Genomic DNA, 22,883 nt, shown 5'->3' on the forward strand with positions numbered 1-22,883 from the left:
CTTTAAATGAGCTTGATCGGGTATTCTGGTGCTGGGAATGTCTTACCTTTTGATCTGTGTGCTGGTGACATGATTATGCCCACTTTGTTAAAAAAAAAATGATCCCTGTATTTAGGGATCTGTGCTGTGTGTACTTTTCTCATATATATGCTATACCTCTATAAAATGTTTATTTTAAAAATTGGCATAAGACACTGAAATGATGCATTGAAATACTGCTTTCACAAACTAAAGTATTGCTGGTCTTTGAAATAGTAGATGATGTAGCTTATATGTTAAGACACATTAATTCAAAGAAGGCCAATGTATCGTTTTAAAAAATAAAAAAAAAAACAGATGACTGTTTCTACTCTAAATTCTTCCTATTGAGGAGTTTGTTGACAATGAGATCTAATAGAGGTTCTCATTCTTTTCTTTTGTCAACTGGAAGCTCATTTGAATGTTTTCCAGCTTTCTACCTTTTGTTTTTCCCCACAAATCTTTCTCATTCCAATAAATATTTGACTACATTTAAGATGACTTCATTCGTTGGGGAGTATCAGAGAACAAAGAACTACCAAAGAAACAGAACGAGATTAGTGCCTCTCCCCACATTCTGGATTTCTTACATTTCTACATTTCATTGCAGTTTTCAAGGGTGAGGTACAGTATCTCAGAGGCAGTGTCTGAAACCAGATACTCTACTCAATGATTAGCTGAATTAATTATTGGCTTGTATCAGTATACCAGTGGGCACCAGAGGAAGCCATTGTGGTCCATCACATCAAGGGTCCAAGTGCTGAGGAGTCTGAGAATGCAATTACACGGTGGGTAATTCCATCCAGTGGAGAGGGCCAAGGATCTCTAATCTGACATATAATAACAAAACTGCAGACAGGGATCTTCAATTTGCCAAAATGAATAAATAATATTATACTCCCCAAAATGACCCAGTTTAGCCCTGTAGAGAAACTGCTGGTGCACAGACATTTCAAGTCATCTCTTCTTCTTCTGCAACATCTTTGGCTGTGAGCAGTCAGCAAAGAGGCTGGTTATTCAAACTAATATGTTTTGGAGTCATCAGTTAGAAATATCTAGCTGAGTTAATGGTTCATAAGGAGCCAAGTGGTATTTCAGGAGTCTGCGGGTCTGACCAACATTTTAAAGCACAGACCTCCTTTTTCACAAGATTATATTAGAGGGGAAAATAAGATAAAACTTGAAGTAAACACAGACTCATAATAAAGTTGTTATTTTTTTAAGGGTCAGCAAATAATTCCTTCACTTAGCTGGTATCTCATGTGCCTCTGATACATAGGAATTTAACATATACAGGGATGGCTTCAAGTCTAGATGTATAGCTATGCCACAAGCGTATTTACAATAGCTATTTTAAAGGCATCTACTATGGTCCAGGTTCTTTATATGTAGATTTCACTTACTTCTCAAACAGCCCTGAAACTAATGACAGAAGCAGGAAGAGCCTTAAAATGATTGCGCCGCTCCCAATGTTCATAGCAGCACTATTTACAGTAGCCAAGACTTGGAAGCAACCTACGTGTCCATTGACCGATGACTGGATAAAGAAGTTGTGGTATATTTATACAATGGAATACTACTCAGCCATAAAAAGGAATAAAATGATGCCATTTGCAGCAACATGGATGGACCTAGAGACTGTCATTCTAAATGAGGTAAGCCAGAAAGAGAAACAAAAATACCATATGATATCACTCATCTGTGAAATCTGAAAAAAAAAAAAAGGACACTACTGAACTCATCTACAAAACAGAAACAGACTCGCAGACATAGTAAACAATCTTATGGTTACCTGGGGAAAGGGGGTGGGAAGGAATAAATTTGGGAGTTTGAGATTTACAAATGTTAGCTATATGTATAAAAATAGATTCAAAAAACAAGTTTCTTCTGCATAGCACAGGGAACTATATTCAATATCATGTAATTGTCTTTAATGAAAAAGAATATGAAAATGAATGTATGTATACGCATCACTGGGACATTGTGCTGTACGTGAAACATTGACACTTTGTAACTGACTGTATTTTAATAAAAAAAATTTTTTTTTAAATGACTGTGCCACACTACTGAGTGCTGATGATTTGCCTGGCACTGCGCTGATGGTATAATTTAATACACTCTCAAGGTATGATATCTGATTTTCAGAGGAGAATATATTGGCTTTCCATCATTAACGTATTTAACTACCATGAATTAAACCACAGTCCCTTGGCAACATAAGAGATTTGAAAGAAAGAGAAACCGAGGGACAGGGATGGGGGAGGAATGACTCTCCGATTATGGGTGAGTTGGCTCTGAGTTCTACAGAAGAATCTTATGTCCAGGAGTTGGTATGAAAGGAAGATGCAGACTGTTTCTTCCTCTCAACTATGACCACTAAAAGCAAAAAGTCTTAATTTACAGTGGAAAAAGCAGAAATCTTTCAATGCTGGGCAACTGAAATGATATTCATCTTCAAGAGTAATTTTAAATATCCTTGATTTTTGTTTTACATTCTTACTTTAAAATTCCCCCTTCACCATCACCTCACCCCCAATCCACCCCTATCCTCCCAGCATGAAGACGCTACTCCATTCACCAGACTGAGTTAAAATGCCCAAGTTTAGAAAGTTGCTAAGTAGTGCTATTGGGATTCTAACTGAAATCTGTTGACTTCAAATCCTGCATGTATCTCACACTGCATCTCTAGTACAGGGTCCTAACCTACTTCGGAGCTATCACAACTGAAGACAACTTGAGGGCAGTGGTTCTCCAATTTCTTGGACAGCCTAGGTATTGGTTAAAGAGACATGATTCAAGGTCTGGGAGGTGGGGAAGCATCCTAACAAGTGCTCAGATCAAACTGGAGCAAAGAATAAAAATGGTATAGTTTGAGGAACATGGAATTAAAAGAAGACTCCAGAAGAAAGTTTCTTAAGCAAACAAAAAGTATCTCCTTATTTACGAAATGCAAAATTATACTTTAGAATTTGTTCATTCAAACTATAATTGCACCACCCTCCACAAAGATTATAAAAGTAAAAGACAAAAGATGTATTCAATCTGAAGAGAAACCAGAATATCCACAAATATTCTGATTTTTCCTCCCCACCTCCTAGGGGCAATGTCTGAACAGAATCTCTGTTCTGCAGTCTGCTTTTTCTTATAGATTCAAAACAAAATTTCTTCCTATTCATCTAGTGAAGCTATAATTTCTGACACTGTCATTTAAGGCAATGGTGCTAAGGAAAAATTCCTTCTGATTTGTTAAATCCTTCCATTAAAAAGATGTGAGCTGTTAAACAAAGGAGACATGTCTCTGGTTTTCACGTTTTATTTACTGTAATGTACCAAGAGGTATTTAAAGGTGGTGGAGAGATTCAAGTTGAAAAGCTTCCCAGAACAAGTAAAAGCCTAAATAGAACTTGAAGGTTTTTAGTAGAATTTTGACACTTAGATTTCTATTTAGTGACAATAATTAACCTTATAGGCTTATTCTGAGCATAAAGAGACAGATTTCATATAAAGCAATTCATACACAACCTGTTATATAGTGTTTAAAACCTATTTGCAGTAATTATTAAATGTTGCTTTTTCAAGACCTGCCAAAGAAAGAAGCCAAATTGCTACTAACATTTGTTTTCCTGACCAGAATTTTGTCCCTGATATATTTGAAAGGAAACTAAAGAGAGGGAAATAATTTAACACACAAAATGGTTTGCATAAATCCTTCTGAAAGTTGTCAATCACTTCACAAGATAAATAGAAGATGACATTTATGCTAGAATATTCTGCCACCTGCAGGTAATCAAGGGGTGCTACAAATTTCACGAAAACTGGCTGCATCTGTTAAGATGGATGAAATGACTTCTGATACAGGAGTCCTTGCGCAGAATCTGGGAGGACCCAATCAATAGTTGTTGCCTTTTTGTTAATATACTGTTGTTAGAAGACGTTAGTAGAAAACAAAACAAAACAAAACAAAACAAAATAAAACACCACTCCTTTAGATAAAACATTAAAAGATATTTGTGCTTTACTACATGCTCCCGAATTGTGAACTTCAGAAAAGACACTCAGATTCAGCTCTTAATAGTATATCATTGAAAATCAGTGGTTTCCAAAGTATTATTCCTAGATGAGCAGTAGGACCTGGAACCTTGTTAGAAATGCAAATACACAGGCTCCACCCCAGAATTATCCATCAGAAACGCTACGTGGAGGAGGGTTCAGAAATCTGTGTTGTAACAGGATTGCTGGGTGGTTCTGATGCGTGCTAAAGTTTGAGAACCAGGGGTCTGTACCGGCAACATTATAACTTCAATCCTTCTTTTTTCTAGCTAGACACGTAGATTTATTTCTATCAAGGCTTGAAAAATAAAGGAAATGTTGGCTTAGATGTTCTATTTTCTTATACGTTAAAGTCATTTATGAGATTAAACTAAATCCCTTAAGTAACTAAGATTTTAATCACACGCAAAGCTAAAAGCCAAACTGAAAATACTTTAAAGAGTCATGCTATTCCATCTTGCTTCATTTAAAATCAGCAACAAATAATAATAAAAGTAGGCGATTATTATCAAATACTGTAAAGTACACTAGGATAGGCGAATACTGTTATTTGCAAATCTGGATTTGAAATCAAGTTATGTCCTCTTTTAGCTATTTCAGGATCTCAGGATTTTTTTTTGTAATACGAAATAATATATTTGGGCTTTTAAGTTTCTTCAGCTAAAAAGCATCATACAGAGGGTGAAAAAACGCCTTGAGCAAATTCGGAGGGCTAGTGAAAGAAACACGAAGCAGTCGTGATAGAGAAAGAAAACAAGAGTATTACAAGGACACGTCTCTTACCTGGTAACACATCCTGTGTGGTTGAGGGTGACAGAACTCAACTTAGTGACACTGACTTGCTTTCTCCTAAAGAAGGCAGGAGAGGATGTCAGGACTTCAAAGTCAGATTGCTCAGGCTGGAGTTGCGTTTTTACCACCGACTTGCTGACTGAGAGACTCAAGCACATGCTTAACCCACCCTTAATCTCAGTTTCTCCCTCTGAAAAATGTGGCAACAACAAACTGACGTCACGAAGAGGTGGTGAAGCTTCTCATACTTGATGGCACATTACATCACCTGGAGTTCTTTAAAAACAACTATGGGGTGTTATTAGCATAACACGCCCAATAGAATCGTGAACTCCATCAGTGATTATTGCTGCCACCTGCGAGGTATTACGCTCCATGGTGGCTGCAAGCCAGGGTGCATATTAAAATCTTCTGGGAAACACTGAAACCAGGCTCCACTTGGAGCATCCTGATCTACTTAACCTGCACTAGGGACATGGACATTTTTTCGAACTCCCTTGTGACTTGAATGTGGAGGCCTAGGGGAGAACAGAATTGCCAGACTGTTTACTGAAAGATGGACAAATTAGGAGTCTTCTTAACAGCTCCACAATTTCGTAAGGGAGACAGACCAACCACAGCAGACTGTGATAACAACTGTCTAAGACTTGAGTGCTTAACTAGGTTCTAGGTACTAGCATTATCCGCAGTACAAAGAAAAGTTCATTTCTCCATTACTTTCTAAGAAGTAGAAGAGTCTCTTGTTTCACAGAAATGGGGAGGTTTTGTGGATGGATGGATGCCAGAATCACAGGCAGAGTAAGCGTCTCTGCATAATCAAGGCTGAGGCATTTAAAAGGTCTGAGAGAAGAAATCCGAAACAGAGGGGCTGAAGTGCTGATTGAGGGGGTGGGGGAGGGGAAGACGGCCTTAGCAAGGGGGGAGAACTCTGAAGGTGTATTTGTATGTGTGTGTGTGTCTATATAGACACACAAGTTAAAGTAAAATAGGTGTTCAATTAAAAAGTATGAATGTAAAACATATGTGACTGGATTACTTGTAGAAACCAGTGTGTGAACTAGGTGATGAGGACAATCAATTTCTAAGGATGAGGGGACAGGTGACAGACTCATTAGAGAGGTGAGGAAGCTGAGGTCTAACAGGTTAAAGAAATCACTGAGTGTCAAGCACTAGATCAAGACAGAATTGACTCCCAGGACTGACTTCTCCACGGCACTCTATGGGGTAGACTGCAGCAGGCGCTGCGTTACAATATTACGGATGGACATCTTCTCCCAGAGAATTCAGGAAGGTCTGTAATTCGAAGGTGGAGGATGACTGGCTTTGGACAAGAAGAGGTTGGAGAGAGCAATCTGCTTAGAGAGAGCTACTGGGCGAAGATGTCGCCCTGGGAAGTACAGAGCATGTGTAGGCAACACAGGCCACGTTAGGGGGCTGAGGGCTAGACCTGATGTCAGTAGATGCTGGAAAATCAGGGCGGAAAAGGATGCTTGAGTCAAATTTCAGAGTTCTGCATTTTTTGAAGCTTGGACTTAAAATTCGTAGGACAGTGGGGAGCCATTGTAGGTTTTTGAGCAGGGAAATAACACAATAAGGGAAATGACTACATTTTAACAACATGTCTTATCAGCAGTGAGTTTTCTTACTAAAAATCCAACCATAGCAATTTTGAACTTAGAGACTCTAAAGTTTGTCTATCAGTTTCAGTTCAGTGATCCATGGGCCAGACACAGTCCAAACATATATTTTGTTTGATTTGGTCCTCGTAGTGTGTCTTATTTTTTCTTTTCTTCTCTCTCTCTCTTTTTCAACATTTTAAGCCAGAACACGCACCCTCAGATTTGTAGTTTCTTCTCATGGTGGGTCACTTAAACTTCATTGAATGGCCAGGCGGAGCTAGGAGACAGAACCCTTTGCCAAAAAAACTTAACGTTCCAACCAAAGGAAAAGTGTTACTGTGTTTCATCCCATTCCAAATTTTATTTCAAAGGTAGCTTTTAGTTATTTATGTGTTTGTTTGTTTATTTATTTTAAACAACCATGAATCTTGTGTAACTATGGTCAGTGGGAACTCCCACTCTGAGAACGTGCACATTGACCCAGAACCATCTTCAAAACCAGAAGATTTGAGTCATTGAAATTGATGTGTTTTTGAGCCAGACTTTGGCCATTTATATCCAGCCATCCTTTGCTGATGAGGCACTTTGAACAGGAGATGCCTAGATTCCCAGACCTCTTTGTAATTACGCCAATTGATTAGTATTGGCACGTTCTCATTCCCCAATGAGACTTTCTCACTAGAATTTCCTACGTTTATGAGGATGCAAAGCCTGGAAGAATTGGTTTAAGTTTAATTAAATGTATTTATTTGGTTGTCTCCTTTCCTGAGTCCTTGCCACACCTTGTCCTCTTCCTGTTCTTAAGTGACTCACAGACTAATTAGCTGGTATTTGCATGTATAACCCTTCCATTTCAGAGCACAGAGTACTTTGAAGGGGGAAAAATTATTGTTCACATTTTTGAATTGAAAGCACCATCTTAATGATTCTTCCATGGTCAGGGATTGAAACCCACAACTTATTCATGTGGAGCAAAGTTGTTTTTGTCTTTTTGTTTTTAAAGTTTTTTATATCAGGTTTCTTGACCTCAGCACTATTATCATTTTGGGCCAGCACATAACTCTGTTGTGGAGACGGTCCTGTGCTTTGTAGAATGTTTAGCAGCATAAAGCTCTCTACCCTCTGGATGCCAGTAGCACCAACACTCCCAGTCTTGACATCTAGAAATATCTCCTGTCATTGCCAAATGTCACCCTGGTTGGGCTAAATCTCCCTCGACTGAGAGCCCCTGGTTTATAGCAATCTTAATTTTGTTTTCCTGTTTTTCACCACAAACTTTCTAGACAGCACAGTTAACAGAAGTATTAAATTTGGCAATAGGTGAATTACATGATAACATCAAACACATTTTAACCTTTTAAAATTAAAATTTTAAGGGCATCAAATAAACCATCCAGAAGTTGTAAATAGATGAAGAAACTTATTAAAAGAATCCCTAGATATTCAAAGGAGCTGGACGGGAAAAGGAAGGCTAAAGAAAAGATTTTAAAATTTGGCAACTGAGTCCCTCTCTAAAGGAATTAATGGTTATTTTTACTGTTACTTTGGTATGAATGCAATATGGGGTGTGTGAGCTATAGCACATCTTTTCTGCCTTGCCTGGAGTAATTACACTGGGACCTCTAAACATAAATCTGGAGGAGGTTTCTAAGCTTGATGTAGGAACTAGTAACTAATAAGATGCAAAAAGGAAATACAAAAGTGACAAAGTCTGTGTATGTTTTTTCTTTCACAATGATTCTTTTTGGAATAAGCAAAATGAAATTCATCTCCAAGTTCTCCAAGGCTATTAAAGAGAAGGTACAGAAAGAAACAGTTTAGGTTCTCATTTGCTGTATTTCATCATGTTTTAATGTGCAGTAGTTGTATTTTGAGCATATAATATTCATATAGTAGCTGTCTACCCATTTAATTTAGAGTGGTGTAAAAGTTCATGATTTCAGCATCAGGTCACTGTCATACTGACAGAACCTTAGGGAATACTTTTTCCAGTGGGTCTTTGGCCTAGTTATGGATTTCAAATACCTGAAGAGTTTAAAAATATATATATATATATATATATATATATATATATATATATATATATATGTCTAGGCCCTATGGCCAGATTATCTGACTTAACTGTTACGGAAGGAGGCTTCACTATTATTTTTAAATACTCCCAAGGTGATGCTAATGTTAAGAACCACTGGTCTAATCAATGGGTTACAAACCTAAATGGCTACAGGGACCAGGAAATGAATGCAAGTTAATTAGGTGATCTCAGTGTGAGACAACAGGGCATAGTGGAGACTATAGTGAATTGGATAGTGGATGCTCTGTCTAAAAACTTTCTGCTGCTTAGTTATAGCCATCTGAAGATGCTGCCCCCATTTTAACTAGGAACCAGGCATCTAGGTATTCTAGAGAAATTTCTCCAATTTTTTTGAGCACTGTTAAGGGGCCAGATGAAGCACATCTCTAGGCTGACATCTTGCAACCCTAAATCCAGTCTAACAGCTTTCTTCACCAATGAGGAAACGGAGAACCAGAAATTTTACAACTGCCCACAAAGACATGATGACACAGTTACTGGCAGGATACAGACTGGATTCAGAACCTGGCTCCAACTGCAGTCTTTGATTTTTCCAATTATCCTACATTGCTGTGCTGCAACTGTTTATCAGAATGCGAACATTTATTTAGTACCAGCAGGGAGCCTGGCATTGTACTAAGTGAAACATACTGTCTTTTTTAAAACTTTTAGGGAATCTATGGAATAGGGATTAATATTTTCCCTATCTTACAGAAGAGGAGAGAGGCTGAGAGACATTGACCCACAGAAGTCCAGCAGAGCAATGAATTCAAGTCACCTAACTTCAAATCTTGTGCTGGTAACTCTTTGTTACCTTGCTTTCCTGAGTGCTTCTTTCCATGTTATGTAAGGAGTCTCTCTGAATTCTATTTGGAAAAAGTACAGAGTCTAGTCCTTGAGGCATAAATCCAGGTCCAGCCCAGCACTGCTCTTCCTTTGCCCATCTTTGGTGTTGATTATTAAAGTTGACCCTGCTTGAGGTAGGAGGTCAGCTCTTCACCAGGTCTGCCAGAAGCCCAGGGAAAACGACAGCTCTAATGAAATGCACTCAGTGAGACCCTGTCAGGCTTGCCGTGGTTATGCACAATTTGCCTGCTTCAGAAGAGATGGAATAAACTGACCATTGGCCTCTGTGTCTCTCCCTGGACTCTGAGTCAGACTGCATACAAAGACAAAAGGCTTCCACTGAAAGGCACCGTAAGGACAAGCCTGCTTTGCAATGGGAAAAAAATGTGTTTAAGAAGAATGTGGAAGATAAATGAAGACAGTTTACCATTAAATGTTAGTCAGAATCAATGAGCATGTTTGCATAACTGACTCAGCAGTTACCTCTCTTCTTTTTGACCTCAAGCTAACATTATTTCAATGACTGACAATCCCCAAGTGTACAAATACCCTTCAGACTTTCTCCAAATTTTGTATAAGGACTAAAAAATTCATCATCCTCACTTCAACACACAGACGTTCAAATTAAAAACAGAAACTGAAAGTTCATTCATTTAGTATCTACTCCTCACTCTGCAGAGCCCTGTGCTCAGGGGTAAGAAGCTGACACCTAAGGGCATCATGTGATTCGACCCCAAGGAACTTTGGGTGAATCGGCAGTAAGGCAACAGTGGTCACAGTTAGTGCTGAGTTCAGAACTGCTATCTTAACTTTTTACCTGTTTTTATTTCACCAGATAGACAGTTAGTTATAGGGGAAAAAAAACCTAACAAATAGAGATAAAAAGCCCCCAAATTCTCCATTATCCCTCTTCTCCAGAAATACCTGCCATGATCAATTTGGCAAGAATTTTCTGTATTTTTTCTTTCTTTTTTTAGATTTATTTTTTAATTGAAGTTTAGCTGATTTATAATATATTAGTTTCTGGTATACAGTGTAATAATTCAGTTATATATACTCTTTTTCTTTATAAGTTAGTACAAGATATTAAATGTAGTGTCCTCTGCTATATATTAGGACCTTGTTGTTTATCTATTTTATATATAGTGATTCTAATACTTACTCATACACATATAAGTGGGCTTCTTTTTTAATGCAAGTAGGGTCATACAGTGAACAGTTTCATAATTTGCCTTGCTCTCCATTAGCACTGCATAAAGAACGGGGAAAGGAGGAGCAGAGGAGAGCAAGATGCTTCCTTGCCTGTGGCTACTTCTCAAGGAAGAAGTTAAATTAGCAGCCCTTTTGTTCAGGCTGGAGCCAAAAATACAGCACTGGGTGCGCGCAGAACGTAGTCAAGCTGCGGTGATGGGGAACAAGGAGCCTGGGTTCTGGACACAACACAGAATGGGGCACTAACTATCATGTCCACCGCCTCTGCCCTTACTTTAGTGGAGATGTGGGAAGTTTAGACTAAACTCACCATTCCACTTTAGATCCCGAACGCCAGTTAGATCAATAATAGATCGACATCTAAACTGACAAATAGCAGCCAACTTGGCTTTTGTTATTACCTTTACTTTCATTATCCTAGACTCCTCTCACATAAACACATCTGCAGTGCCTTCACTCACAGCTTTCATCATTTACAGATCCATCCACCCATGGGCCCATCCACATCCATCCATCCATCCATCTACCCCAACATTCAACAGACCTGTTGAGAATCAACAGTAAACCAGGCTCTGGTGAGATGATAGAAAACAGGAGACCATTTTTGGCTTCAAGAAGCCTGTAGTCCAGGTTAGGAGAAAGCAAGGCAGCAACTGTCGTACAGATGGACTGGAGTTATCCTAAGAGAAGGAAGTAGATAGAACGGGAGAGCAAAGGAGGGAAGGTAAGACAGTATCAGGTACTCAGGGAAGCCCTCAGGGAGGAACGATGCCTAACTGTGATTAGCAGGAACCTCATTCTAATTCAGCCATCTATAAGATACTTTGAAAGAGACACTAGTGTACTGTTTAAAAGCAGGGCTTTAGAGTCAGACGTGAGTTCGGATCACATGTTTAAATAGTTGGAACCTCACATTGCTACTGGATCATGCCTCTAAGTCTAGTTTCCAATTTGTAATGGGACCACCTAATCTTTGAACTCCATCTGCCTGAGGTGTATATTGCAAATACAGATTCCCCTCGGTTCCTTCCTCCCACCATTTTCCCAACATACTCAGTATGGTTTCCACCCTCAGGTCCCCGGGCTGCCTATTGCACTTCTGATGACTACTTCCTCCCTTGCTTCTCTTGCATAAAAGCATCCCAACAATGCAGGTCATCCCCTCAGGTATCAGTGAACTTGTGGGAATTCCTTCCCAATGTTATTGGGCCTAAGATGCTACAGCCACTAAATAAACATTTAGTGACTGCCTGGAGAGATGCTTGAAAAGGACATTCTATGCAAGTCTCTTAAACTGAATAGTTGCTTAATGGCTGCATTTTTCACTCAAAAATGATTTCTTGAAATTCCAGCATTACCATTTATTACTGCTTGACTGCTCATGAAATGGCATCTCCCCAAAGGCAGACTCTTGGTATTTTTCTTGCCTGCTCCTAGAGAAATTAAACAATGCAAACTTGTACTAGTGAAAAGCCTCTGACTATCTTAACAGATCATGAAAATATTTGCTTCTTAACAAACCTCCAATTTTATGATGGTCAGCCCTAGAAAAGGTCCACATTCAACGCATCAGGTCACTGGCCCTAAAATTCTTTCTTGATTATGTGGTGGGTATGTCCCAGAAGAAACCACCTTTGCTTAAACATGAGTACAGAGGTACAGAACAAAAACGAAAAAGAGGTAGGACAAAGGACAAGAGACCTAATAAGGTAGTTGTGACTTGTAGAGAAAAACTAAAGATTCAGAACTGTAAGAGTTTCTTCATTTTTGAAGGCAGATTAGAGTTCAAACTGATGTGTAGCAAGACTTTTGGAAGCAAAAGGGAGAGAAATTTGGGCTTACTACAATGGTGGGTCCCACCAGAATGGTCTTAAAGGACTATGCTTCTGAACGGTATGTTTCGTAAGTCATATGTAATACTCTGAATTAGGCACAGAAGGTTACATACCTTGACAAGGTATGAGCTGACTGAACAGACTGATGTGCTGAGTATTTTAAATACATTATTTTATTTATTATCCATGGGGTAGTAATATTTTAAGATTTGTAAAAAAGAAAATTAAGACCTAAATGGATTAATCATCCACTAGTGAAAGAACCAGGATTCAAATGTAAATCTGAATTTATAGCTTATTTCATTTTCATCTGAGAACTTCCAGACACAGTTTGCAGAAATAAAATACTAGCTTACTATTTAGAGAGCTTGTGTTTTCTCTTTATCATTCAATCCTCACAACTACACAATTTTTTACTTCTATTTTAAAGGTAGGGCAACTGACCATTGGGGACACTGAGATCTCACGATGGTCAAAGGTCTCACAAAGCTACAAAGAGGAGAGTCAAGTACCTACCCAGCTATGTCTGATCTTGGTTTCCAGATATGCTTAAGCTCTTAATCTGCTCATTTTTGCTGCTTTTTCTTTTTTTGTTGTTGTTGTTCTACTTGCTTCTGCATTGAGCTTGGGGCTTATGCTCTATTTCCTAAGTATCAGTGAGACAGCTGTTGCACCAAGGAAGTGAAATAAAAGGTGAAACCTAGCTCCCACTGCTTACAGGCATCTTTAGATTTTAAATTAAGAGAGAATTTTATAAAAACTTCAACAAATCTGGTTCCTTCTCTTTTAAGCTTTTTATTCTGGTACTTCTTTGATAAATGCAACTTTGGGTGGGATGTCTGCCAATAGCCTTAGTTGGGAATAAGAGATGTTAACGTTCTTGAAAGGGAACAGTGAAGCCTGGAAACAGTCATACACCACAGATACCCCGGAGAATCTGGAGATGCCAACCCACATCAGCTGACATAATGGCCTCTTCAATGTCAGTATCTCATAGACCTTCAAAATAGACTGTTGATTAAGCAAAGCTATGCATATGAGACCTACCGCCGTAACAGACACGCCGCCATGGCAGAGTCTAGTAGTGTTTCAGAATGGGGAAGTTAGGAAAGGGTCTTTATAAGGTTCTGGGCCTCACTTCTGAGGTGGGTCTTGCAAGATGGGGGATGGCTGGAATGGGGCATATTTTATGACATAGTCCCTGTCATTGGTAGGCACAGAGAGGATAAGGTCTTCAATTTAGTCTTAGTGAACAAACTTGAAGTCTTGATAAATAAGCTGTTTTAATCAGCAGGCATTCCTATCTTCCATAAGAAAGTACCTTCTAGGAACAGGTATGTATTTTTACCTGTTCTCAGTATTAACATTTGCATGGGAAAATATGCCCAATCTCAGAATTGTTTAACCAGGGACAAGAAATTAGGCTGGTTTCAGTTCTCAGAAAAAATGTATCAGGTCTAAAAGTAGGTCAAGGCTATATTGGCCTGTACCACTCACAGTCCTCCTTATAGGAGAGTCCTTCTTGCAATAACTGCCTGATGATTAGGCAAGTCCCAACTGCCCCTGGTTTTCCCAAGGGTTTTTCTTATAATGTAAGCACTTCTAAGCTAAAGAGGTAACAAAACTGAAAGCAGCGATCCTTATCCTCGTCTATGAGCACTTACTGTCAAAGTTTGGTTTGCATGAGAATTCGTCAGGGAATCTCTTATACATGAAAATCCCAGCCCCTACCCAGGCATGGTTGTAAGGCAGGACCTAAGACTACAAATTGTAAACGAGCATCTCCTCACTTGTCCCCAGCCAACACTACCCTTATCGTGTGATGCTTGTGCAGCGGTCCCAGGACCATGTTTTAAGAAACACTGGGAACTTCAAGTTTTCCTGGGTAGAGTTGAGTCTGGAATTGCCATCTGCAATTGGTAGGTAATCTCTAGTCTCTCTGGAGTTTCCTTTTGGTCCATTGACATCTCCAGGCATTTCAACATGGCCACGTGTTAAGGAATTAATTGGATTTACCTCAGTTCTCGTAGATTATATAAGAGACTTGTGTCCTAGAATCTACATGATTTGTTTAGAAAGGCAACTCATTTTGTTTATTCTATTGATTATATTAACTCCTCAACTCTCTTCTGATGCTTCAGTGAAAGATTATCACACAGCAGGTGATCTCTAATGGGAATTTTTTTCATTTGCATATTTGGAGGAATACAATCTCCCTTCTTTTTTAAAATACAATTATTTGTTAATAGTTTTTTCTTTAACAGAGAAGTATAAAGAAGCATGTAGGAAACATCTAAAATTCTACCTTTTAGGTCTCTTAACATTTGTGCTGAGACTTTGAGACTTTTTTTCTCTGCAAACTTGAAAGTTTTATAAAACTTTGATCATGCTATCATACTTTTTTTTGCTTTTTTTAAAGAACCTATGTCATGAACATTGTTTTCAGTTAATAAATCTAGTTGAATACTTATCTAGTTTTCTTTTTCATTATGAGGAATATGCCCCAGGGGATATTCCTGTACACATATTTTGGCACAGTTTTTATAATTATTGCTTATGTCAAATTACTACAGGTACAATTGCTGGGTCACATTTAAGATTTAAACACAGACTATCAAACTGTCCCCAGGGCAAGCTTACAACAGTGTGTCTTCCACCTTCTCAAATGTTGACTACTCAGAGAAGACCTTCATGATGACACCCTCCTAAATAAAACTGCATCACCCCGCCCCAGTGCTCTTTATCCTATTACCTCATTCACTGTACTTATCACCATTTGACATATCAGGTATTTCTTTCTTTGCTTATATTTTTTTCTCTCCTAGTGAACTATATGCCCCAGGAATGGAGAGACCTTGTTTCTTTTCTTTTTCATATCTCCAGTTCTTAGAAGAGTGCTTGGCAGATAGGTGCTCAATACATTTTTGTTAACTGAGTTAATGATCTGTTTCTAAAATGAGATAGTATCTTTTTCAGCCTCCTTTGTACAGAGCTGTATTCCAGTTGAAGAGGAATGTGAAGCACAGTCACACGAGGGTAATGTTTCTGCTATACCTGCTTCCCATCTGTTCTGCCAGCTCGTCTTCAAAAGTTCCAGATTTGCTTACTTCAACTATGAAAACATTATCACTGTCAGGATGACAACATTTTAATCCCACTCTTGTAGTGGAAATACCCTTAGATCTGGGGTTGGCAAACTTCCGTGAAGAGACAGATAATAAACATTTTAAGCTTTCTTGGCCAGATGATCTTCACAACACTCACCGCCAGTTGTCACATGAGACGAGCCATAGACAACAGGTAAACAAGCGAGTGTGACTGTGTTCCAATGAACCATGATTTTTAAAAACAGGTGGCAGCTAGATCTGGCTCATAAGCTATAGTTTCTTGTCCCCTCCTTTAACGTCAAACTCTTAATTACTTTTCATTGATCCCATGTTGTCTGGAATCCAGAACAACTCTGTACAATAAAAACGTAACGTGAGCCACAGATGTGAGCCGAATATATAACTGTAAATTTTCTAGCAGCTACATGACAATAAGTAAAAAGGGGTGAAATTAATTTTAATCACACATTTTATTCAGCAACATACATTCAAAATATTGCTGCAATGTGTGGCACTGCAATCACATGGCTGTGAGAGTTGACATTTTTATATGAAGTTTTGGGGTTCTGGTGTGGATTTGACACTTACAGCACATCCCAATTCAGTCACATTAGTAGGGCTACTAATTATTATAGGTACAGTTATTATTATATAGTAGGGTTACTGTATTGCCTGGTGGCCACACTATTGAACAGTGCAGATATACTGCAGGTTTTCTTAACTGTGGCACTACTGACATTTTGAAGAGGAACAAACCTGGTTCCGGGGGAGCTGTAACAATACGTGATTGGATGTCATCCTTGCCTCTATTAACTAGATTCTAGTTAAACCTTTCCAATTGTGACAATCAAAAATGTCTCCATACATCACTAAAATGATCCCAGAAGGACAAAATCACTCCAGTTAAAAATCACTGATCTAGAATTAGCGCTGTAAAATTAGGTCGATGTATCCCCTGGAACTGATCATGACATTTAGTGCCTATGTGCTCAGATGCATTTTGGGGCCCAGGTCATAAAGGAGGAAGGAAAGGGTCTGTAGCTTTCTATAGTTTCCCAAAGGTCCCTGTGACCCCAAACAGATTAAAATCACTGATTTAGTGGAAAGAGATGTTAAATTATGCAATTAGGTGCATACCCCTCAATAAATTAATGCCACACACCCAAACTTTTGCCTTCAAAATGAAATCCATTCCCATGATGAACCTAAATATTTCAGTCTTAAGCTGTACCACTGCTCTGCACTCTTCATCCCTTAGTTTTGAGATATTGATTTTGAACATTTCATTTCTAGCATTAAATAGCAAGAAAGTCCATGAAGAAGTAGATTCCAGTCAAAATACTACAACCACAGAGAGAGATTATAGGTAACATTCTAGCAACCAGAGAATCATTGTTATTAAGCCTTCAAATTAGCAAAATGGAAAGGTGAAGAGATCAGAAGTTAAATTTATATGCTCTCAATAGCTATGGGACCTTCATCTGAGCAGGACTGGTCCATGTGCTTGCTCAGATTGTATGAAAAGAAAATGAGATAAGTGATGTAGAGGGTATTAAGGTAATCATCTCCTTAAAATAGAAGTTCTGCACTTCCTCACTCCATACACAAAAATAAACTCAAAATGGCTTAAAGACCAGTATAAGACAAGACACGATAAATCTAGAAGAAAACATCAGCAAAACATTCTCTGACATAAATCTTAGCAATGTTCTCCTAGGGCAGTATACCCAGGCAATAGAAATAAGAGCAAAAATAAACAAATGGGATCTAATTAAACTCATAAGCTTTTGCACAGCAAAGGAAACCATAAAGAAAACAAAATGACAATCTACAGAATGGGAGAAAATATTTGCAAATGACCCGACTGACAAAGGCTTGATTTCCAGAATATATAAACAGCTCATACAACTTAATAACAAAAAAACAAACAACCCAATCCAAAAATGGGGACAGGACCTACACAAGCAATTCTTCAATGAAGACATACAAATGGTCAACAGGCACATGAAAAACTGCTCAACATCACAAATTATCAGAGAAATGCAAATCAAAACTACCATGAGGTATCACCTCACACCAGTCAGAATGGCCATCATCCAAAAGTCCTTGAATGATAAATGCTGGAGAGGGTGTGGAGAAAAGGAAACCTTCCTACACTGCTGGTGGAAATGTAGTTTGGTGCAGCCATTGTGGAAAACAGTATGGCGATTCCTCAAAAAACTGACAATAGACTTACCATATGATCCATCAATCCTACTCCTGGGTTATGTATCTGGAGGGAATTCTAATTCAAAAAGATACATGCACCCCAATGTTCACAGCAACACTGTTTACAACAGCCAAGACATGAACGTAACCTGAATGTCCACTGACAGATTACTGGATAAAGAAGCTGTGGTGTATTTATACAATAGACTACTACTCAGCCATACAAAAGAATAAAATAATGCTGTTTGCAGCAACATGGATGGACCTAGAGATTGTCATTCTAAGTGAAGTAAGCCAGAAAGAGAAAGAAAAATACCATATTATATCACTCATATGTGGAATGTAAAAAAAAAAGGACACTATGAACTCATCTACAAAACAGAAATAGACTCACAGACATGGTAAACAGTCTTACGGTTACCAGGGAAAGGGGGTGAAAAGGGATAAATTTGGGAGTTTGAGACTTAACGAACGTTAGCCACTATATATAAATAAAGATTTAAAAAAAGTTTCTTCTGTATAGCACAGGGAACTATGTTCAATATCTTGTAATAACCTTTAATTAAAAAATGAAAACAAATTTATGTATGTATGTGCATGATTAGGACATTGTGCTGTGCACCAGAAATTGACACACTGTAACAGACTGTACTTCAATTAAAAAAAAAAACCCGAAAGTTCTGATTTACACTCAAACTCTGCTCGACTGCTTATAGAGTGAAGTTGGCCTGTAATGCCAAGCAAATGAAGGTACAAAATACTTAGAAGTTTGGAAGCAAAAGAAAAAGTTTACTACAATTCTGCTAACTCTATCTTGACATTTCTTTATGTTTTAGAATACCACGATACATGAGAAGACAGGTGCCTTAGGCCTCTTGATGTCTGACAGGCTTGTCCACTCCGTCAAGTCCAAAAGGAAGTGAAGGCAAGGACACTTCCTTAAAAAGAAGACCCCCCGAGGTAGGGGAGGAGAGCCAGTGGGAGGTCAGAATGGACACAGACAGGACCCAGAGACATTCTGAGGTAGTCAAGGCAAAGACTTTAAAGTAAGAAGGGAAATAAATGATCCAGAGGACGACTAGGAAATCCAAAGCCAGACATTTGTCATGTGAACGCAAGGCCATCAGTTTCCTCACGGAACACACACATCAGCAGGCAGGATGGTTTGCCTCTAGCGAGAAGCAAAAAGTTTGTACCCAATGTGAGGACCTGCTCATTCCAGAAGGGTGATTCCATCAAGCAAAAGGAGGTATCATAAAAGACTGTGTAGAAGGGAGATCAATTAACCTGAAGGTTCTCAAATGCCTTCCTAATATCGTCCTGCTAAGTCAGTTGAAATTGAAGTTGAAACTGAGCACCTGTGGCTCTCGGCTTTTTGTCCTCCTGAGACAACTTGACTTTAAAGGCAAACAAGCAGCCTCCTTCATTAGCATCTTACAACAGCCGTACAATTTAAAACAAAGTCTGATCTAAAAACTTTGTGGTTTTATTCCTAATTATTTGACTCTCAAAAGATTTGGGGTCATCTGTCCAAAAAACCTGAGGCTTGAAACAGAAGCCACTTTGAATTTGACTAAAAGATGCTTCACGTTCTGCCACTGGAGGGCACCAGTTGACAATATTACTCTCCCATCATCATGCTTGTCTTAGTTTCCCTGCTAACGTGATCAAAGACTCAAGTCCTGTCCTGTTTCAGAGATTAAACTGGAGCTGCTTTATCCTTCATCATTCATAATTTCAAAGACCAATTTCCTAGAATAATTGGAAACCACAACATTTCACACTGATTTCTGGAGTCAGTATTTTTAGCTCAGTTCCTACTAACCTAAGAGATTCGCTCTCTAAAGAAACGACAGGGAAATATTTACTCATAATCATTCAGAAATTATTGTTTATTATAAGAGTAGATCTGCCTGATCTGAAGACTGAAAGTGTTCAGCATAATCATATTTAAAGGATGATCAAATCCAATATAAATATTTACATTCATTTTTTAAAATATTATTTTCAGCTTGTTTCAGAAATACTTTTAGAGACCTTGAAGTAGGTATTTGAACAGACATTTTCCCCCTCAATTTTAGCATCCTATTGCATCATTCATGTGCATTAATGTTCTTACAGGAATAACCATCAATTAATAATAAGGCTCTATATCACATCTCATGGTTCTTTTACTATCAAATGGTTACTGAGATTAATGCGTGTGAACCAAGGAAAAATAACTTCCATGGGGAAAGCTGTCTTTCAGAATCCTACATTGAACCAGAATTTATTCTCTTGAGAACATCTGCTGTAGAGAAGGTAGCTTTATCAACCCCCTTTTGAAGTTCAAGTTAAACAGATTTGGTTTTATCCTTACTTCATGTTGCACTCTCACACCACTTCTAAGATACCCATCTGCTTGTCTGCTGTTATTACAATCATCATTGTTCTGCTGATTATTTCAGTTTACTGGTCTTCTTGGCTTAGGCTAGTTTTCACTCCTCACTCCAGTCTGAACTTATATAAAACTTGGACACACTGAAATTGCACACTGGGATTTCATTCTCGTGAGCTGGCCAACATGGGAGTATTAACTGGCAAAGGTGGCTGAAGACAAGGATTTGGGTATTATTGGCAGAGCGGTCCACATGCATCATGCTGTTGGCGAAGATTTTCTGATAACCTAGGCTCCAGTATAATTCAGTTTCCTTCTATGTGAAATATTTCTTTGGATCTACACTCAAGAACTGTGTCTTCAAAGGAAAAAAGATGATATCATCTCTCAAACACCTCGCAGGGATGTTTGACATTAAATGAATTATGTTAAAAAATCAGTGTCAGCCTAGTGCCAGACAGAGAGAGGCTTAATAAATAATGACTTTCAGCTCTACTTTCCTACTTCCTAAAGCCTAGAGCCAGATTTTATATCACAGCAACTGGACTGACCAATTTGGTAACTGATTTGTTTTCCTCCTTTTCTCTCAAGCTTGCTATTTTACTATAGAGACATACCTGGTTTTATCGCACTTTGAAGATATGACATTTGCAGTTTTTACTAGTGGAAGGTTTGTGGCAATCCTACATCAAACAAGTCTATCTATTGGTGCCATTTTCCAACAGCATTGGCTCACTTTATGCCTTTGTATCACATTTTGGTAATTCTCACAATATTTCAAGCTTTTTCATTACTATTATTGTTTGTCATGGTGATCTGTGATCAGGGATTTTGATGTTACTATTGTAATTGTTTTGACGCCCCTAAGAACCGCATCCGTGTAAGATGGTGAACTTAATCAATGCATGTTGTGTGTGCTCTGACCGCTTAATGACCAGCTGCTTCCTATCTCTCTCCCACTCCTCTGGCCTCCCTATTCCCTGAGACACAATATTATCGAAATTAAGCCAATTAATAACCCTACAGTGGCTTCTATGTGTGCAAGTGAAAGGAAGAGTCAACTGATAAGGCAAACTTCATTGCTGTCTTATTTTAAGAAATTGTCACAGCCAACCTAGCTTTCAGCAACCACCATCCTGATCAGTCAGCAGCCAACAACACAAGAGGGAAAACCCTCCGCCTGCAAAAAGATTATGACTCGTTGACGTTTTAATGATGGTTGGCATTTTTTAGCAAAAAAATATTTTAATTTAGGTATGTACATAGTTTATTTGGACATAATGCTACTGCACACTTAATATACTAAAGCATAGTGTAAATATAACTTTTATATGCACTAGGAAACCAAAAAATACATGTGACTTGTTTTGTTGGGATATTCGCTTTACTGCAGGGGCCTGCAACCCAATCCGCACTATTTCCAAGGTATGCCTGTGTATGTCTTTCTTCTCAAATGCCTTTTCTAAAAAATGAGGTGGGCCTAAATCTTTTTTAAAAAGTTACCGAGATGACTTGGTGCAGAAATGAGTATCTGAGAAAGGAATGTAGAAGTTCCTCCCAGGCTGTGGTATTTCTGAATAACCCCCAACATTAGAGATGTTTAATCAGAGATTGGGCTACCACTTACTCATATTCTTTTAGGGAGATTTATGTTTTTGAATTAGAGCAAAGCCAGGATATTGTGGTTGAAAATATATGAGCTCACAGTAGCACAGTCCTGAGTTCAAATTCTTGCTCTGGCATTTGTAAGCTGGGTAAATTTGGTTAGGACACAATTAAGAATTTTGGAATTTCTTGCTTTCAGCTATAAAACAGAGAATGAGAATCCTTAGCTGATGGTATTGCTATGAAGATTAAATAAGATAATCAAAATAAATGTATCTGATATCATCATTTCTGTTGCTGTTGTTCCTCAACTACATGGTTCCTAAATTCCCTGATTCTGGAGACGTTATAAGCTGGAGTACATAAAATAATTGGTTTCTGTCTGTGATGCCTTAACACAGTCCCTCTGTTTCACCCAACTGCTCATCTCCCTGGCCATCCACACTGTACATAGCTTACACCGTACCTTTGCATTAGAACCTGCCTAACAATCATCTCACCTCTTATCTGTCCTTCAAGGTCCAAATCACATCACACTTCAATGAAGCATCCTTGGCCCAGACCGAGAGGACCTGATTTCTGCCTCCTCCAAATACTTCTCATTCTTACTATTTCCTTCTTGCTGGGTACAGCCTCCCTGGTTCCCTAAGAGCTAGGGTGGTTATTTTACTGGTTTTTCACTTGACTCCAGCGAAGCTCTTATCACAAGACTGAACTCCTTGAGGGTAGAGACTCTATCCCAAATGCCTAACTTAATGCCTAGCCGGTTGTCCCTCATCAAATACTGCAAGAATGAGTTAAGGGAACCACTAATTTGGTAATGTTGTGATATTTTTGTATATATTTACTTTATGCTCCTTTAAGAGACTTAAAATTCTCTGACGTACACAGAACACTGATGTTGAAAAACAAATCTGGGGGAGAGGAAAAAAAAAAAAGATAGGCATTACGAGCCTCCAGATGGAAGAATGCACCACCACCTCTAAAGAATTCTTGTCAAAAGCACTGAATCTGAACCTGATAAAGCCTTTAGATCCAATCACAATTTATAGGAAATACAAAGAGTAAAGGAACATGTTGATGACAACATGAACTTGCCATGAGCAAAATCCAGACTGTGAGATAGTCCCTCATAGTAAT

Source organism: Vicugna pacos, chromosome 17 (assembly GCF_048564905.1).
Source record: "Vicugna pacos chromosome 17, VicPac4, whole genome shotgun sequence".
NCBI classification, from domain to species: Eukaryota; Metazoa; Chordata; class Mammalia; order Artiodactyla; family Camelidae; genus Vicugna; species Vicugna pacos.